We start from the raw sequence: 17,396 nt of genomic DNA, 5'->3' as shown, positions 1-17,396 counted from the left end.
TCCTTAATGGTGGGTGGGGCTGGGATGTGGATATCTAGGGTGATTAGCTTAAGGTAGGATCTGACCGAGGAGTTAACTTCAGGTGTGGAACACTGGTCACTCATGTTGGTAATGACTAGGTTTAGGGAATTGTTGCCCCTGGTGGGGGTGTGGATTGGTTGATCCAGGACATTGGACTTTATGAATTCCAGAAAGCATTGAGCGAATGAGTTGGTACATGAGTAGTTTTCCCAGTTAATGGTGGGGTAGTTGAAATCGTCCATTATTAGGGTGTTTGGTTGAACCCTAATATTTTCCAGTATATCAAGAAAAGAGGAGTGGGAATCCTGGGGCATGGTGGGGGATCTGTAGCAAGCTACAATTTGGATTGCAGTTTTGCCCAGATTTAGTTGTACTTTGATAACCTCGGATGCATTATGCTGTGCAACTAGCCTGGAGGTGTGGATATCCTTAATAATAATAATTCTGAGACGTACCTCCATGGACTACATGAAAAGAGACATGTAAGAGCTTTCCAGTCTTGTAGCCCAGGCAGGTATGACCCTAGCCCTGTGTAGCATTCTGCCATCGCCCAGAATGATACCGCAGTCAAGGACAAAGTGATTGATTTCAATAATTGGCTAAGCTTCTGGTGTCATTCTAAGGGGATCCAGTATTTGTCTGCCTGGGGCGACATGGTCGACAAACCACGATGCTTTGCCAGAGATGGCCTGCACCTGGGTTTTCAAGATGGCCGAAAGGTAGTAAGCACCAACTTCAGCTTGCTCTTAATATCAACTATTAATCTATTCCAATCACTTGTCATCACTGCAAAAAATTTACAAAAAAAAAAAAAAAGCAAAATAAAACTAAATTAATCTTATCCTTCACCTACCGGAGGTATATTTTCTAGTTTTATGGCAACGAAAGGCTGGATAGATAATTTTTGTTGCAGTGGTGAACCCAATTACATGTGCTCAGGCCTGACAGCTTTGAAAAACCCCTATACAAACAAAAAATAGAAAATCCTACAAGAATGCAGCAAATGAAATTGCAATCTTCAAAGACTAGACTCTCATTAATCTCATCTCCTGAGAAGGAAATTTATATGAAGAGACAAAAAACATCCAAAATCACAGACAGAAACCTCTAAGCAAATACAGAAATCTAAACCTGAACAGCCTTTTACCATGGAGGAGCTCAAAGCAGCATTAATCCCACTTCAGAATGAGATACAAGCTTTTTCCACAAAATTATCTTCATTCGGAGACAACTTGGATCAAATAATGTATAGACTGGATTAAAAAGAATCAGACAACTATGGACAATGAAATAAAAATACAAGAGCTACAAAAAAACTTTTTTACAAATGATACTTCTATCAAAAACCTGCAGCATAAAATAACAGACCTTGAATCCAGAGAGAGACGTAACAATGAGCTAATCAGAGGGATACCAGAGAAGTTTGATCAGACACAACTTTCTGGCATTGCAAATGAAATCTTCGATCTTGTCATTGAAAACAAGGAATTATCTCAGTCAATCACAATTGAAAGAATAGATCGAGCCCTAAGAAAGTCACAAGCACCAGACACTCCCAGACAAGTTTACGCCAGAATTGTAAATGCTTCTCATGCCCATCCTGTCATTATGTCGGCAAAAAAAAAGCCATCATTTGGAAAGAAAATAAGATTACAATAGTTCAAGACCTACCCCTTCCTATAAAACAGTCTAGACAAGTCCTTTCACCTTTCTGCAAGTTCCTGATAAATAAAAACATTAAATTTCAAATGTATCCAGCGACTTTCTCATTTCAACACAATAGCATTAACTATGCGGTGAAGGATATTCATGAGGCTAAATCTGCATTCAAGAAAGCATTCGGAGAAATTCCGACTATCCCAGAATAGGAGAAAAAAAGTAAAAAGAAAACACAGTTAAGTCCTTCAGAATTGCCAGCAAAGCTCTAAATACGGAATTCTTCCTAGCATATGCTTAATTCACTAACATTATGTCAAATTAGTTACCTTAAGTAAAAAAATATTTCTACATTGCATTCTCCCATCTCAACATTCCATTTACAGGCCTAATAGAGCCAACTTACAGTTGTATAATCACCCCTGACTTCGCAGTTAACTTCCTTTTTCATGCAGGAAGAGTAAGGTCAATGAGGGTAAAGTTTCCTGACACGTCACACGCCGAGCGTCAACCCACTGGAGGCTCACTTTACTAAATGAAGCATTGGATAAAGAAATCGAGGGGAGATAAGTTCATGAGTTGAAACGAAGCCAGATGAGCTGCAAATGAAGTCTACACAACAAACGACTTCTCAAATAACGAAGCTTCTCTCTTTTTTTTTTTTCGTCCTCTCTACCAGATATTCAAGGTACTGTTAAATTACATTTTTGACCTCCATTTTCATGCTTAAACTTGATTCTTAAAGTAAATCACCGTTCACTGTCCTTAAATATCAAAAAGGATTATTTTTCTCCCAGTCTTTCCTTAGCATCTGACAGGAAATTTCTACTGCTTTATTTATGTACATCGGGTGAATTTTCATGCAAAGCACTAGCTGTATCAGCAACAACAGATCCATAAAATCATGCAGCTCATTTACTTTGCAGATAAGTTCAGAACTCTTTATGTGAGGTGGGCATATGCTGGGGTATGGCAGAAAACATGAATACACACCATGTTATCAAAATGAACTCCCAACAATTCATGTTCCACTAGAGGTCTGTACTATCACAACCTATACACCAAGGTATACCCGTAACAGGGAAGTTATCTCTTATACCGGGCAGACAAGTCCCAGCAATAACCCATAACTAACATAATGTTGATATAACAGAGAAATAAGAAGAATTTCTCACTTGTACAAATAATGTAATTAATCTTAAAGGAACAGTAAAAAAAGGTAGAGGGGGAGGGAAAGAAGAAAAGAAAAGTGAATAAAACTTGGACACGCACAAAAACTGAGAGTGAGAGAGAGAGTTGTTTTGCCTAAGTAAGCTACACTGACTTTAAATTTCTCCCATGAGTTGCCATATTGAAGTTACAAAAAACAATAAGTTATATCAATGCTTTTATATGCTTCACATGTTTAGTATTTTTTTTTGGCAACAATGTTTAGATTACTGGTATGTTCACTTGAGTGTTATGATGTGTAACTAATGAGGTACATAACTATACTGAAGGAAAAAGGAAAAGCTGTGTTCTGTATGTTGTTTCTTGTTATAAACATACTGCAAATCTCTAGCACCCAGATTTAGAGGTAGAAAATTGTATATGCATTTTGTTTAACATTACATCTTCAGAGCCGTATTGTCCAGCTGTGTAATTTCCATATACATCTCCTGTCCAGGACTCAAGAAGGAAATGGATAAAACAAGTAATAGCTGCAGGGAACTGCACAGCTTCTAAAGGGGTAGCCATAATCATTAAAAACTCTTTCAGTGGTACACTAATAATCAGTGGATTTGATCCAAATGGAAGATTGTGTTACCTAGTGTGCACAATACCCTTCTGTGGTAAAGATATTCTAATTCTAAATGTATACAGTCCCTTCATGTACCAATCCACTTTCATATACGAAATTTGTACACTTTTTGAAAAATTTCATAATTGTCCATTATTATTGGGAGGGGATTGGAACATGGCTATTAGGCCTGAGTTAGATAGAACTTACAAGGATAATACAGTCTACAGGGCTAACTACCCTTATTAACGAATTAATGGATGATTTTAACTTATATGATCCATTCTAATCACATAGAGATGAACCTTCAATTAGTAAGTTTACATTTTTCTCAACATACTATAAATCGTGGTCTAGAATAGACTTTTTTCTAATTTCAAAGATTTTCACAAATTATGAAACAAAGTACAGCATTGATCCTAGAAATTTATCTGACCATGCTAAAATAAATCTGATAATAAGTGCGAATAGATCCAACCCATGTGACCACTTTCTATCAAACTGGACCTTTAATTCAAACCTTCTAAATAAAAATATTTGTAAAGCAGTTCAGGAATTTCTAACTCACACAATCAATACCTCTGATATTCCACATGACATACAATGGGCTGCAGCTAAGGCAACTCTCAGAGGAATTCTAATACAAAAAGCTGCCCTAATCAAAAAACAAGCTAAATCACAAATAACTACATTAGAATCTGAACTGAAAAGGCTAGAGAAAGAACTGCAAACTAAGTACACACACTCTCTCTCTGTGTGTATATATATATATATATATATATATATATATATATATATATATTTAGAAAAACAGATAATCTCCCTGCAAAAACAATTGCATGAAATCCATCTAAACCAGTACTCTCTTACTCTCTTCTGGAACCTAGACTTCTTCACAGATATGCTGAATGGGCTCAAACCCCTTCTAGAATGCTGGCTAGGATAATTAATATCAAACCTTCACCCTCTAAGATAAAGCAAATTAACCATAACAAGTCTCTCATCTCTGATAAGGAAATTATTCGGGTCTTTGAAGAGATTTATCAAGAAGTTTATGGCTCCCAAAAACAAGTTGGAGATTTGTCCACCTAAAACTTCTTAGAAGACTTACAATTCCCAAAACTAAATGACATGCAAAGAAACTCTCTCAAGTCACCATTAATTACTGATGAAATCCTATTAGCTATAAATAAGATGAAACCAGGAAAAGCCCCAGGTCCTGACGGATGTGTAGCGGAATTTTATAAATCATTTAAGCTACTGCTAGCACCTATTCTACTAAAAGTTTATAATTATATAACTAGATTTGGCATCACCGATCTTTACATTAATAATTCCAAAACTATTTTTATACAAAAGCCCAATGCTAAGAATTTCAGCCCCAATGATTACCAACCAATTGCACTAATTAATCTAGATATAAACATTTTATCATCAATTCTTGCTCATAGACTTAATAAAGTAATACCTCCCATCATATCACCCGAACTAGGGTTCATGAATAATAGGCACGTATGGGATAATACGCTAACCATAGAAGCTATAACTAACATAATAGAAAATGACAAATCCCCAAAATACGCACTCTCTGTAGATTCCCAAAAAGCCTTTGACAGAGTCAACTTACATTTTCTCTTCAAGATTCTGAAGCACTATGATTTTCCTGATGAATATATCAATATGGTCAGAACCCTATTTAATAAAGTGACTACCACGTTAAATATAAACAAAAAGCAATCAAACCCAATTCAAATCAACGGCACAAGGCAGGGCTGCCCGCTTTCACCATATCTATTCAACCTCTATTTAGAAGTACTCCTGAAATTAAGTAAAAAAACATTCCAACATCCTGTATACTTTTCTAAAGTTCTAGTAAGATGTACTGCTTTTGCAGATGATTTAAATATTTACTTTGAGTTTCTCTCGATGGATTTAGAAAAGATTCTAAGCACCATTGATATGTTTTCATTATTCTCAAATTATGCTATTAATCCAAATAAATCAATAATTTATCCACTAAATCCCCTACGACACAAAGAATTCTTCATACCAGAACCAAAAATCAAAGTAAATTATTCACTCAAATATCTCTGTATTACTTTCACTCACCCTTAACAGGAAGTAATTAAAAATAATCTGTATAAAACTTGGTCCAAAATCCTGAAAGATCTCACAAAATGGAAAAATCTAAAATGTACCCCACTTTCTAAGACAGCAATTATAAAAATGAACATCCTCCCTAAAATCCTTTTTCAATTTTATGCCATTAATCAGAATATTCCGAACAGCTTTTTCTTAAAAATGGAAACTTTACTAGGTAAATTTATCCGGTAACCTAAAAATACTAGGATTAACTACTCCAGACTCACCCTCCCCAAAGAGAAAGGAGGAATGGGCCTCCCTGACTTTCAAACATACTATAACATAATTAATGCCAGTCGTATCATACGCATTATCAATATTAAACCTTCAAATAAATGTTGGCACCCCCTTTGTTTAAAAATCTACTACTGTCAAATTAATGATTCCAAACTGAACCCAAAAGCTATTCCTTTCCTAAATACTAAAATTCTTAAAGACTTTTAAGATTCATCCTACATTAGTGAAAAATGCTTGTTTCCAAAAGCTCATAACATCCTTAAATTTAAAAAATTCCTTAATTATGGCTCAACCAAGCCACTTAAATCCCAACTTCAGATTAAATAATAATATGTTAAATCTAGACAAATTTCCACTCATCAAGAACTGCCTAGTTTGGGATTTTAAGATCAAGAATCTGTCCTTTGATTCTATTATAGCATCTTTAGCTGTTAATAAAAAATATTATACAATTACTAAACAAATACTATATCTAATAACTCTTTTTACAGCTGAGGTTAAAATAACACCATTAGAATTCCAACTCTATCAACAATTAGCAGCTCTGGTTATGCTAAAGACCAAAATGTTATCGAATAATTGCAATTTAGTATAAAAAATAAAGCACCAAGACACAATCCTTTACTCCAAGTATTGGGAGAGCCAAAACAAGGAATTAACTGTTGACCAAATGTTAGTGGCAATTGATTTAACTCTAAAACTATCCCCTTTCAAAAAATTAATTTACACTCAGTTTATGATAAACAACAATGCTTATCACACGCCTTTCTTTTTGAATAAAATTAACCCCACTGTTTCACCTCTCTGTCACGCATGTTCTACCTCAGTAGGCCGATACCTTACACATATTCTGGTCCTGCAAAAACATATACAAATGATGGTGCTCTCTGAGAAAATGGGATACATGAAATCCACTCTTTCTTGGGAAATGGCAATTCTAAATATATTTCCCAACTCTTACAACTTTGAGTCCAAACATATCATTGTAACACTGTGTGCTTTCCTCAAAACCTATATAACACTTAATTGGCTAGATAGAACAAAAATATCTTGGAAAGAGTTTAAAACCTTTGCTACTAAATATGTTCTTGCGAGCAAAGTAGGTACAATAAGTCAAAAGAAAATAAAATACTTCCAGAAATACTGGAAAAGCCTCATAGAAATACTTAATTAGACACTTATCTTTCTACCATTTCATTTTATCTTCATTGTGACAACCGTGCCCTGGCCCAGCAATCAAGGAGCCTCAATCCTCACCACTAACACCAGGGAGGTCGTCTCATAGAAAAGAAAAGGATAACTAATACACACAGTAAAGTACAATTTCCCTTAAGTGCACACAGAGATCACAGTCAGTCTGGGGCTGGTTGCTCCTTTGCTCACCAGGACTCCAATAAGACTCCCCACTGGCACAGCTATAGGGTCCAGGTCTCAGCCTAGCTGGGCAAGCTAAAACCTCCAGTACCCTCTCTGTCTAGCCAGTGCTTCGTGTCCCTGCCCAAGTAGCTGACACAACACACACACACTTTGAGATAAGTATTTATACAACTTCACAGACACTCCTGGGAAAGGCTGAGACAGATTCCCCAGCTGTGCCCCTTTACCCAGACCATACGGTAGTAATCCCTGCCACCACCTAGCTAATAATATCAGCTACTAAAAGGCCCTTAAAAGGGTCTCCAATTATTACTGTGCAATATTATTATCCAATGGTAATGTGACTATTCAGTCTAGGCTTATTGGAAGGGCTTAGACAGTAAACACTCTCTCTCTCATATATATGTATATATATATATATATATATATATATATATATATATATATAGTTCCCTATCAGAAGCCTGAAACACTATAAGCTTGAAAATCAAAATCCTGAAACCAAAAGCTGAAAAACAAAAAATCAAAAAACACAAAAATGCTAATATGCCAATAAAGAGACACTAATATCTACCAAACTGACCTGACCCTAACCCAGGTCCCAACCACTATTGCACACTCACCTGACCCAACCCTAAACCCTAACTCACTTAAACCGCCACTAACCCTAACATAAAACCAACCACAACACACTACCCACACCACAAACAATAACAACACCACCCACCACAGCTAACAATAGCACCAAACCAATGTTTTTCAATGTTGTTTTTTTTCAGGATTTTTGGATTTTGTGTTTTTTTTTTTTTTTTTTTTGGATTTTTTTTTTTCTGGATTTGATTTTCAAGCTTACAGTGTTTCAGGCTTCTGATATATATATATATATATATATATATATATATATATATATATATATATATATATATATATATATATATATATATGGGTTACCTTCACTTGATCGTTTGATCTAAACTCATTTAATCGAAATTTAATTTGATCAAAAAACAGTATTCAAGGCAAATAACACGGACTTGTCCCCCTCCCCAAGGCTGTGCGATCCTGGAGTTGGTATATATAGTTGGGGGATGAAGCTCCCCACCTGTTTTCTTTCAAAACCTGTACTTTTTGTGTTATTTTCTTCTTTTGAAGGAAATTATGTGGGGGACTGCACCCCCCACACCCCCCTAATTATATATACCAACTCCAGGGTCGCACAACATTGGGGAGGGTGACTAATCCCTGTTATTTGCCTTGAAGTGTACTGAAATACTGGTTGTCAGTCAAATGAAATTTCGATCAAATGGGTTTCAGACAAATGGGCTGTCGATCAAATGAAGGTAACCCATATATATATATATATATATATATATATATATATATATATATATATATATAATGTACTCTAAAGCATAATTTATCTCTACATAAACCAGCCACAGGTAGAAGGTTTTAAAAATATTTAATAATAAATATTTAAAACACACGACAAAACTACTACACCACAGAGATATCCAAGAGTTCAGAGATCACACAGTAACTTAAAATAATACAGTAGGACAGGTCTGATTTCAAAGAAAAATACCTAATTAATCTTTACTTGCTTTAACTTTTCCTACAAGAAATCACAGTGCTAGAAACTTACATGTGAGCTTAGGCAGAGTGCTGAGTTAGATATCCAAGATCAAAATGCTCCAAGTCTCTTGTGAGAAATAGTATTTAAACATTACTAACAAAACATGTCTGTAAGGCCCTTCCAAATTACATCATTTTTGACACTTAGTGTTCCCAGTATTCATATTGCATCGTCTTAACACTTGGTCTGAGTTCTCAGGCCACAAACTGCATTATTTAGCAATCTAACACCTGCTCAGATACTTACAATACAAGGCATTTCACATATACACTCTAGCAGAAACTAGAGCAATAAAGCACCTTCTACATGTAAATTCTGGTCATAAACTTTACCCTTAAAACAATGGGCATGCAACCTTCATCCAGACGCACTGGAGCTGAATTTTAATATGAAAGGGTCACAACATGCTTCACTGGACCAGTAGAGTGCAATGTTGTCACATATTTTGCAGTTCCAGATTTCACAGTATTCTATTACACTCAAGAAACATGCCTGTATTTTACATTTATTTACAAATGCCAGAATTATATATCAAATTCTATTTGACTAGGCTGGCAACCTTCGCCCATCTCTCCCCAATCGTCACATTCATTTAAAGGTTTCCTATTTAATTCCATATACCAAATGCCTGAACCCTATCAGTTGTGGGTTGAGAAGATCCATTTAGTCTTCCCAGAGATATAAGTAACTTGAGTTTGAGCATACCTTTTGATTATACTTGTTCAACTTATTTCTAATAATGTTTTGTACGACATTCTTTACAAATAGCAACCAAGTATATATAGTTTAATAGGTAGGGCCTAGACATATGGGCCTAGACATATGCTTACATATGATTTGTGTGAGAATTTAATAAGTATATCACTGTTTTTACAAAGGAAATAACACCAAATACTGTATTATATAGTTTATCTCTAACTGCTATACTAGCATTGCAGTTCATATGTCTGATACTTTAAATTTCCTGTTTTTTTTTTCTTGGATTGTATGTAACGTAAAAACCTACACAAAAGCACCTCGAACCCAGATGGTTGAAACACGAACAGCTTTAATGTAAAAACCAGCACAAAATGGTTAACGCTGACAATATAAAATCATGTTTTCATCACCAACTTCATCCTGTATTGTATGTATATCATATTGTATGTAACATACTTTAGTTGAAAACCAGTTATCTTGCTATATTAGTTCTGTATATCAAAAAAAAAATAAGAAAAAATTATATTGGAAAAAAAAAAAAGAGATGGCCTGCACCTGTCGCCCCTGGGATTCCGGATACTGGCTAAGGCTCTTGCCGCCTCTATAGTGCCTTTTTTAGGCAAGGTTCAAATGACAAATTCACGACCGGAACAGGCAAGCAAAAACTGAGGGTAATGCTACTCAATGCTAGAAGTCTAAATCTCAAAATGCACTCACTCGAGGCACTCCTTAAAATGGAGAACATCAATATCTGTGCAGTGACTGAGACCTGGTTCAAGGCTCCAGAGAGCACCCCTGCACTATCTGGCTATAACTCATACCACACTTTTCGGCCATGTAACCTGGACCGGAACACCAAAGGCAGAGGTGTGTTCATATTCATTAAGGATATCCACACCTCCAGGCTAGTTGCTCAGCATAATGCATCCAAGGTTATCCAAGTGCAACTAACTCTGGGCAAAACTGCAATCCAGATTGTAGCTTGCTACAGATCCCCCACCATGCTCCAGGATTCCTACTCCTGTTTTCTTGATATACTGGAAAATATTAGGGTTCAACCAAACACCCTAATAATGGGCGATTTCAACTACCCCACCATTAACTGGGAAAACTACTCATGTACCAACTCCTTTGCTCAACGGTTTCTGGAATTCATAATTTCCAATGCCCTGGATCAACTTATCCACACCCCCACCACAGGCAACAATATCCTAAACTTAGTCATTACCAACATGAGTGACCAATGTTCCACACTTGAAGTCAACTCCTCGTTGGTCCGATCCGACCATAAGCTAATCACCCTAGATATCCACATCCCGCCCCCACCCCCCATTAAGGAAACCACAGTAAAAAATTTCTCCAAAGCCAACTTCATGCTTCTTAAGACAGAAGTGGCGAACATCATGACACCCGTGCAGATGGACAATACAGTTACGACTGCTGAATCCTACACAAATGCACTCTATAAGCATTTACACGAATGCATGGATCGTGCCATCCCAAACGGAACCAAGATGCTATTCCTCCAAAAAAAGGAAGCCAATCTGGTGGTCCCCTGCCATAAACAAACTGTACAACATAAGGAAGAAACTTATAAGATCCTCCAAAGCTAGCTACGAAAACAAAATCGTGACTGATTCTAAGGACAACCACAAAGCATTCTATAGCTATGTCAAGAATCTCAGTGGCAACACCCAGTTCTTCTCTGAGTTACAGCACAACGGCATGAAAATTACAGAACCAGCTGATATTGTCAACATCCTGGCTGTGCTAACTTTACCTCCCCTCTCACCCCATAAAGAGCCCATAACTATACAGGAAGAATGCAGAGTCCCTGTAATCATAACTACGCAGGTAAAAGCTGCACTCTGTAAAGCCAGAAACATAACTACGCAGGTAAAAGCTGCACTCTGTAAAGCCAGAAACACATCATCCATGGGACCGGACAACATCCCAGTCTGCATTTTACATGAACTTCAGAATGAACTGGCTCCTGACCTAAGCACCATGTTCAATCATAGTCTCACATCAGGCTTTGTGCCCTCTGAATGGCGCACAGCAACAGTTATCCCACTCCACAAAGGGGGAGCCACCACTGATCCCGGGAACTATCGCCCTATTAGCCTGATGAGCCTGGTCTGCAAGGCCATGGAACTTATCATGGAACTGATAAACAAAGACATTGGTAACCTCCAAACTGTGGAACCCACCCAGTTCGGGTTTGTAAAAGGCAGATCATGCCTCCTGAACCTGATCGACTTCTTTGAGGCAGTCACCAAAGCCATAGACGAGGGTAAGGTGGTTCACACAGCCTGTCTTGACCTAGCTAAGGCTTTCGACACCATCCTCCATTCTGGAATTATAGCTAATCTTACTAAACTAGGTATAAATCCCTACGTCACAAGATGGGCTGCCAACTGGCTCACTGACAGAACCCACATTGTAAAAGTTGCAGACTCCAAATCTGACTTCAAACCAGTGACAAGTGTAGTACCACAGGGTTCAGTCCTGGGACCTCTCCTGTTAGCCTGTACTTCAGAGAAGTACAGGCTAACACAGAAGGCCTCTGGCTAACGAAGTTCGCAGATGACTGAAAACTAGGAGCCATAGTCGAGTACCCAAATGATGTGGACATCCTACAGAAGGGCCTCACTGAGACAAATGCCTTGTATCAGAGCCATGGCTTCAAGCTCAATGCCAAAAAGTGCATTGTCATCCCCTTTGGTAAAACCTCTGTACCCATGAACTACCACATAGGCAGCAGTCTAGTTAACACCAAATGTGTGATAAGAGACCTTAGGTCCATGTGGACAGTATTCTCTCCTTTGATAATAACATCGCCACAGTAGTAAGGAAGTCCTTTTATGTGGCACACCTCATCACAAAAGGGTTTTCATCCAGGAAAAAAAGAGGTCATTGTTCCCCTCTACTCGACACTCATTAGACCCATTATAGAGTACAGTGCCCCTTTTAGAATGTACCTCACAAGACATCTGCAGCAGCTGGAAAGGCCACAGAAGTACCTCACAAAGAGGATTACTGGCCTCAAACAGATGCCCTACACTGACCGTCTCTAAAAACTCCAGCTTTACTCCATAGCATATCACCTACTCCAAGGTGATCTCTGCCTAACATTTAAAGCTATGTCAAACCCAGAGCTGTTGGACATGCTACACCTAAAGAAATCCCAATCCCTCCAGGCTACATGCTCTAGGGACCTAAACCTTGCCACCACAATAAACAGGACATGCTGGAGTGATAGATTCCTGTCCCAGAGACTTCCCATACTCTGGAACAAGCTACCCATCTATGTCAAGCAAAGTTACTCATTAGCACTCTGAAAGAAAAGTCTTAATGAGTGGATGGGAAATAGGAAATACACCGCAGGGATCACTTCTGTGGCTCTGCTCGACAGGAGCACAGGAAAAATAAGTTTCTTGGGTGGCATAAACCAGGGAACCTTGTTGGCTAGGCTTACTTGGGCCCTTGGGCTGATAGCCTAGTACCTACCTATGAACCTATGATTGTCCTTAACCTGTGAGGCTATCATGATCTTGAAGTTGGCCTTGTTGGACTTGATAAGACCTCTTAGTTTTTTTGTTTAGTTACATAAGAAAGCACTTAAGGGAGTTGCTCTTCCTGATTTTGGCCATGAGTTTTCTTCTTTTATTAATTACCCTATCTAGGTGAGGATTCCACCAGGGGGTTGTTTTTGGTTTATTTCTGGTAGGTTACGGTGGCCTCTATGCAGCCATTCACATATTTGTATAGGGACTCCATGAATAATTCTGCATATGTAGATGTGGTCTCCGGCTTGGAGGAAGCCCTGAATTTTGACAGATTGTCACTTGATAGGATGTAGTTTGCCTTTGAGTAGTTCCTGTTACTGGGTTGTTGTATCCTTCAAGAAGCCTTTTGAGAGGAAAAGAAAATATGCTGGACCGAGGATGAAAGCATGGGCTCTCTAGCCATCACTGGAACCGGAGAGACCATGTGGTTTAATTTCAGGCCTGTTATTAACAGATGGGTTACTCCTATCGGATGAGACAGGAGGTCTGGACTGGGGTCTAGTTTCCAAGTCAGATACAGAAGATGAGGCCACAGGAAGGGAAACCTGATTTGATGAGGCCAAAAAGGTGCAATGAGGATAACTGTGCTCTTCAACTGGTAAACTTTCTGTAGAAATTTGGGGAGTAGAGGTAATTTGGGATAAGCTTTGAGGAGACTGGAGGGCCAGTTTTGATCTAGACCATCTCTCAATGACTCCCCCAGAAGGGGATCAGGGCAAAGAACCTGTTGCACTTGTTGTTAAAGTTGGGTAACAAAGAGATTGCAACATAGCTGCCCCATTCATAGAAAATGTTCTCCGTCGTTTTGAAATTGAGAGACCACTTGTGAAGCATCAGAATGGACCTGTTTAGTTTGCTTGCGAGCACTTTGGCTTTCCTGCTTATGCATTGCAATAAGAAAGTGACCGGAGGAGATCACCCATTGCCACACAAGAAAGAGGGTAATGTCTGATTTTCCTCTGTCTGTAGATGAACCAGACAACAAACTTATTGATGTTATGTGATCCTATCTCACTACATCTGACTGAGATGTTGGTTCGGAGCCCTCCCTCTCGGTTCACTCTCAACAAAAGCTTAGAGTCACTTCCTCCTCGGGCGCTAAAAGTCCCTCCCCTCTACCGAACTAGTGTAGGTTTCTTCGCGCCCTAGTCATCGAGTCGCCCATCCCTGTCCCCTAGCCCGCAGGTGCTGTTGGAGCCGTGGAGATCTTTAGGGGCTCCCGACACTTACTCCAGCTGGCCCGGTCCCGGTTTGGTACGGACTTCTTGATCTGCTGGACCTGGGGGCTCAGCCTCCGCCTCCTGGGTGTCTCCGCCTTTTGACGAGCTCCTGGATTTAGTTTGTCGGAGGCGGGGGGGAATCATCCAGATACCGTCCCTTCTTCCTCCCAATAACAACTAACAAATTTTGTCTGCCCCACCCGGAGAAGGAGTTCGGCTGTAGATGCCATGGTGGTGGCATGCTGTCAGATTCCCTCTCAGGTAACCTACCTGAGCAGCTAGCCCAGTCGTTAGCTCTCGATCCGAAATTACTCAAGGTTCTTTTAGGTGCCAAAAGAAGGGGACTGGACCCACATTGGATCTCGTGCAGACTAAACCAAATCCGCACCAAATTCCATTGTTGGAGAAGGATGTTTGATGTGCTCCATAGGATCTCAAGGACTTATTATCAATTTCCAATTTTGTGGCTCTGCCCTTGGTCTCACCACCCAGGGTGCTCCACAACCCCATGTTGTAGTAACCTGAGGAGTCTTGGATTCCAAGTGTTTCCTATCTGGACGACTGGCTCCCAACTGCCACCACCCAGTCATCTACTATGGACAAAACCCTCAAAGCCACCATCTCCTGGGTGCTACCCCTGGGAATTACATTCAATGGTCAAGTCTCTGCCTGCTGCCCTCTCAGCCAGGAGGTTCATAGGAGCAGCGATAAAATTAAAAATTGATTTTTCTTTTTGCTTCAAAGGATCATTTCAAGATCAAAGGCCCCAGCCAGGATGGTCCTATAAGTTTTTTAGGTTCGGTCTGCACGGTTCTTCTAGTTCTTCTGAAGATTGCATTAAGAGCTTCTTTCTTCATTCTTATTTGTACTCAATGGTCCTTTCAAAATCAGGGAAGTCCTTTGTTATTCCTCTCCAGTGGTCACCCTGACGACAGATGCGAGATGAGGGCTGTACTTCTGTCCCTACAGGCCTTTACACAAGTTTCTCCTCACACAGACAACATGTCGGGTGGTTTGTATCTAAACAAACAAAGGAGGACCAGATCTCTACCCTTTTGAGAGGCCATGAGGGTGGAAATCAAATATATTGGCAGACAGATTAAGCAACAATTCTCTCTCCTCTCAAGTGGTAGCACAACCTTGGCCAACAGGGCTACTTTATGCCTTTCCCCTCATTCCATTCAGAAAGCTTCTCAATTGGGGTCCACAAATGATACTGATTGTTCACTGGCCTCTGTCTAGGCCAGGTATACCTGACCTGAAGAAGAAACATGCGTCCTTTGATCTTTAGATCTAACTCGATGAGCAGCAGATTATGCAAACTTTCATTATTAGTAAAGCCTGTTAAGACCCCCCTTTTTCATCCTTTTCACAAGGATAGAGTATCACTTTGTAGGCCTAATCCATCTTTTGTCCCAAAGGTCTGTCTCTATCTCTGTCTCCAACAATCTCTAGAGCTACCAGTTTTTCTTCCAAAATTCCTCTGCAGAGAATACATTGTGTCCTTCTCAGACAATAAATTGGGTAAAACCATCAAAAAGCTACTATCCAAATGGATTAGAGAGAGATTATATAAGGCTTATTCTTTCAATAAGCAATAACAACATCTATATCTATATCAGCTCACACTCTAGAGAGCCATGGCTTTTTTATAGCTTTTCATTCCAAGCTCGCTTTCTTCTGAGATTTATAGGCTACTTGGTGATCCCAAACATCTGAAAGTATGGTGAGAGTTTGATTGGATTGCAGTCATCCCAGACGTGACAGCATCTTGACAGGCCTGCAGTGCTAGGAGGACTGCTCTCATCTCCAGGACATTGATATGCAAATTGCCCTTTTCAGGGGACCACATACCTTGAACTGCCCTTCCCAAGAAATCCCCCACCTACCCAAGATGGAAGGTGTCCGTGGTTACTGTGGCTACTGGTAGAGGTAAAACAAATGGATGGCCGTGAGAAACTTTGAACAGATCCAACAAAGAAAATATCCCTTGCAAACTTGTGTAATCCACACTGAAGTGTACAAGGGCTGCTGAAGAACAGACCGCTGCACTTGCAGTGTCCAATGTAGAATCTGCATATGAAATCTGGCTAATGGAACTAGAGTTATTACTGCTGCTATGGACACTAAGGCTTGCAAAACTAGTCGTGCTGGAGGAGTGGAATGCAAACTCACTTCCCTTACCAGGAATTTGAACTTTTGCACTCTGGTTGGAGGAGGAGATGCTCTATGATTGATCATGTCTAGACTAGCACCTATGAACTCCAGGCTCTGTGTAGGAGTGAGTTGTGACTTGTAGTTGACTGTGATGCCAAGATGGTGATACAACTGGAGCAAGTCATCCCTTGCTTGTAAAAGTAGATGGCTGGTCAGAGCAGTCAAAAGCCAGTCATCTAGATACAGAAACATCTGGAATCTTAGCAGTCTTAAGTGAGCTGCTACCATCGCCATATATTTGGTGAAAATTCTGGAGGCTGTGGTGAGGCCAAAGGGCACTGCTCTGAACTCGTAATGACTGTCTCCTAGCCGGAAGCGCAGATATCGTCTGAAGCACCTGTTCACTTTGATGTGATAGTACACATCCTGAAGAGGTGGTGAGCACATCCAATGGTCCTTGTGCTAAAGGGGCAAAATGGACTGAACCGAGACCATCCAGACCTTTGAGTATTTCACATACTGGTTTAATTTGATGATATCCAGAATGGGTCTCAAATCCCCTGTCTTTTTTTGGCACTAAAAAGAATCTTGAATAAATTACAGATTCTATCTGGTCTGGGGGACTTCTTGGATGACTACGTTTTCTATCAGCTTTCTTATATCCAGGGATTTTGCCTCTCCCTGGGTGGAACAATGGGCATTTTTTTTTTCATTTTTATTGGGGGGGGGTTGGGAAAATGGTATGAACTAACCTCTGGATATGAGCCTTTGCACCCAAATACCTGTTGTGATGTATGTCCAGGCTTCTAGGTGCAGAGACAAGTACCCCATGAATGCCTCCAGAGAAAAACAATAGGCATCCTTTCAGGAGCACTGATGGGGTTTATCTGAGAAAGAATCCC

The 17,396-nt window shown here is 39.4% G+C and overlaps 1 protein-coding gene and 1 long non-coding RNA gene across 3 annotated transcripts in view; one reads left to right on the top strand and one right to left on the bottom strand.

The window, feature by feature from the left end:
- LOC122811247 (cGMP-dependent protein kinase 1-like) overlaps positions 1–17,396 on the top strand; it is a 4,027,247-nt gene that overhangs the window by 2,903,048 nt on the left and 1,106,803 nt on the right. The gene's annotated exons all lie outside the window — the stretch shown is intronic.
- LOC122811248 overlaps positions 880–17,396 on the bottom strand; it is a 1,815,945-nt gene continuing 1,799,428 nt past the window's right edge. For both annotated transcript variants that reach the window (XR_006366231.1, XR_006366230.1), the window contains exon 4: positions 880–982. This is a non-coding gene — a long non-coding RNA (uncharacterized LOC122811248). The remainder of the gene's footprint in view (positions 983–17,396) is intronic.

The sequence above is a fragment of the Protopterus annectens genome, chromosome 9.part0 (genome assembly GCF_019279795.1).
Source record: "Protopterus annectens isolate FY-2018-M chromosome 9.part0, PAN1.0, whole genome shotgun sequence".
Classification (NCBI taxonomy): Eukaryota; Metazoa; Chordata; order Ceratodontiformes; family Protopteridae; genus Protopterus; species Protopterus annectens.
The sequence above is the reverse complement of the archived record's forward strand: the minus strand, read 5'-3'. Positions and strand labels throughout refer to the sequence as shown.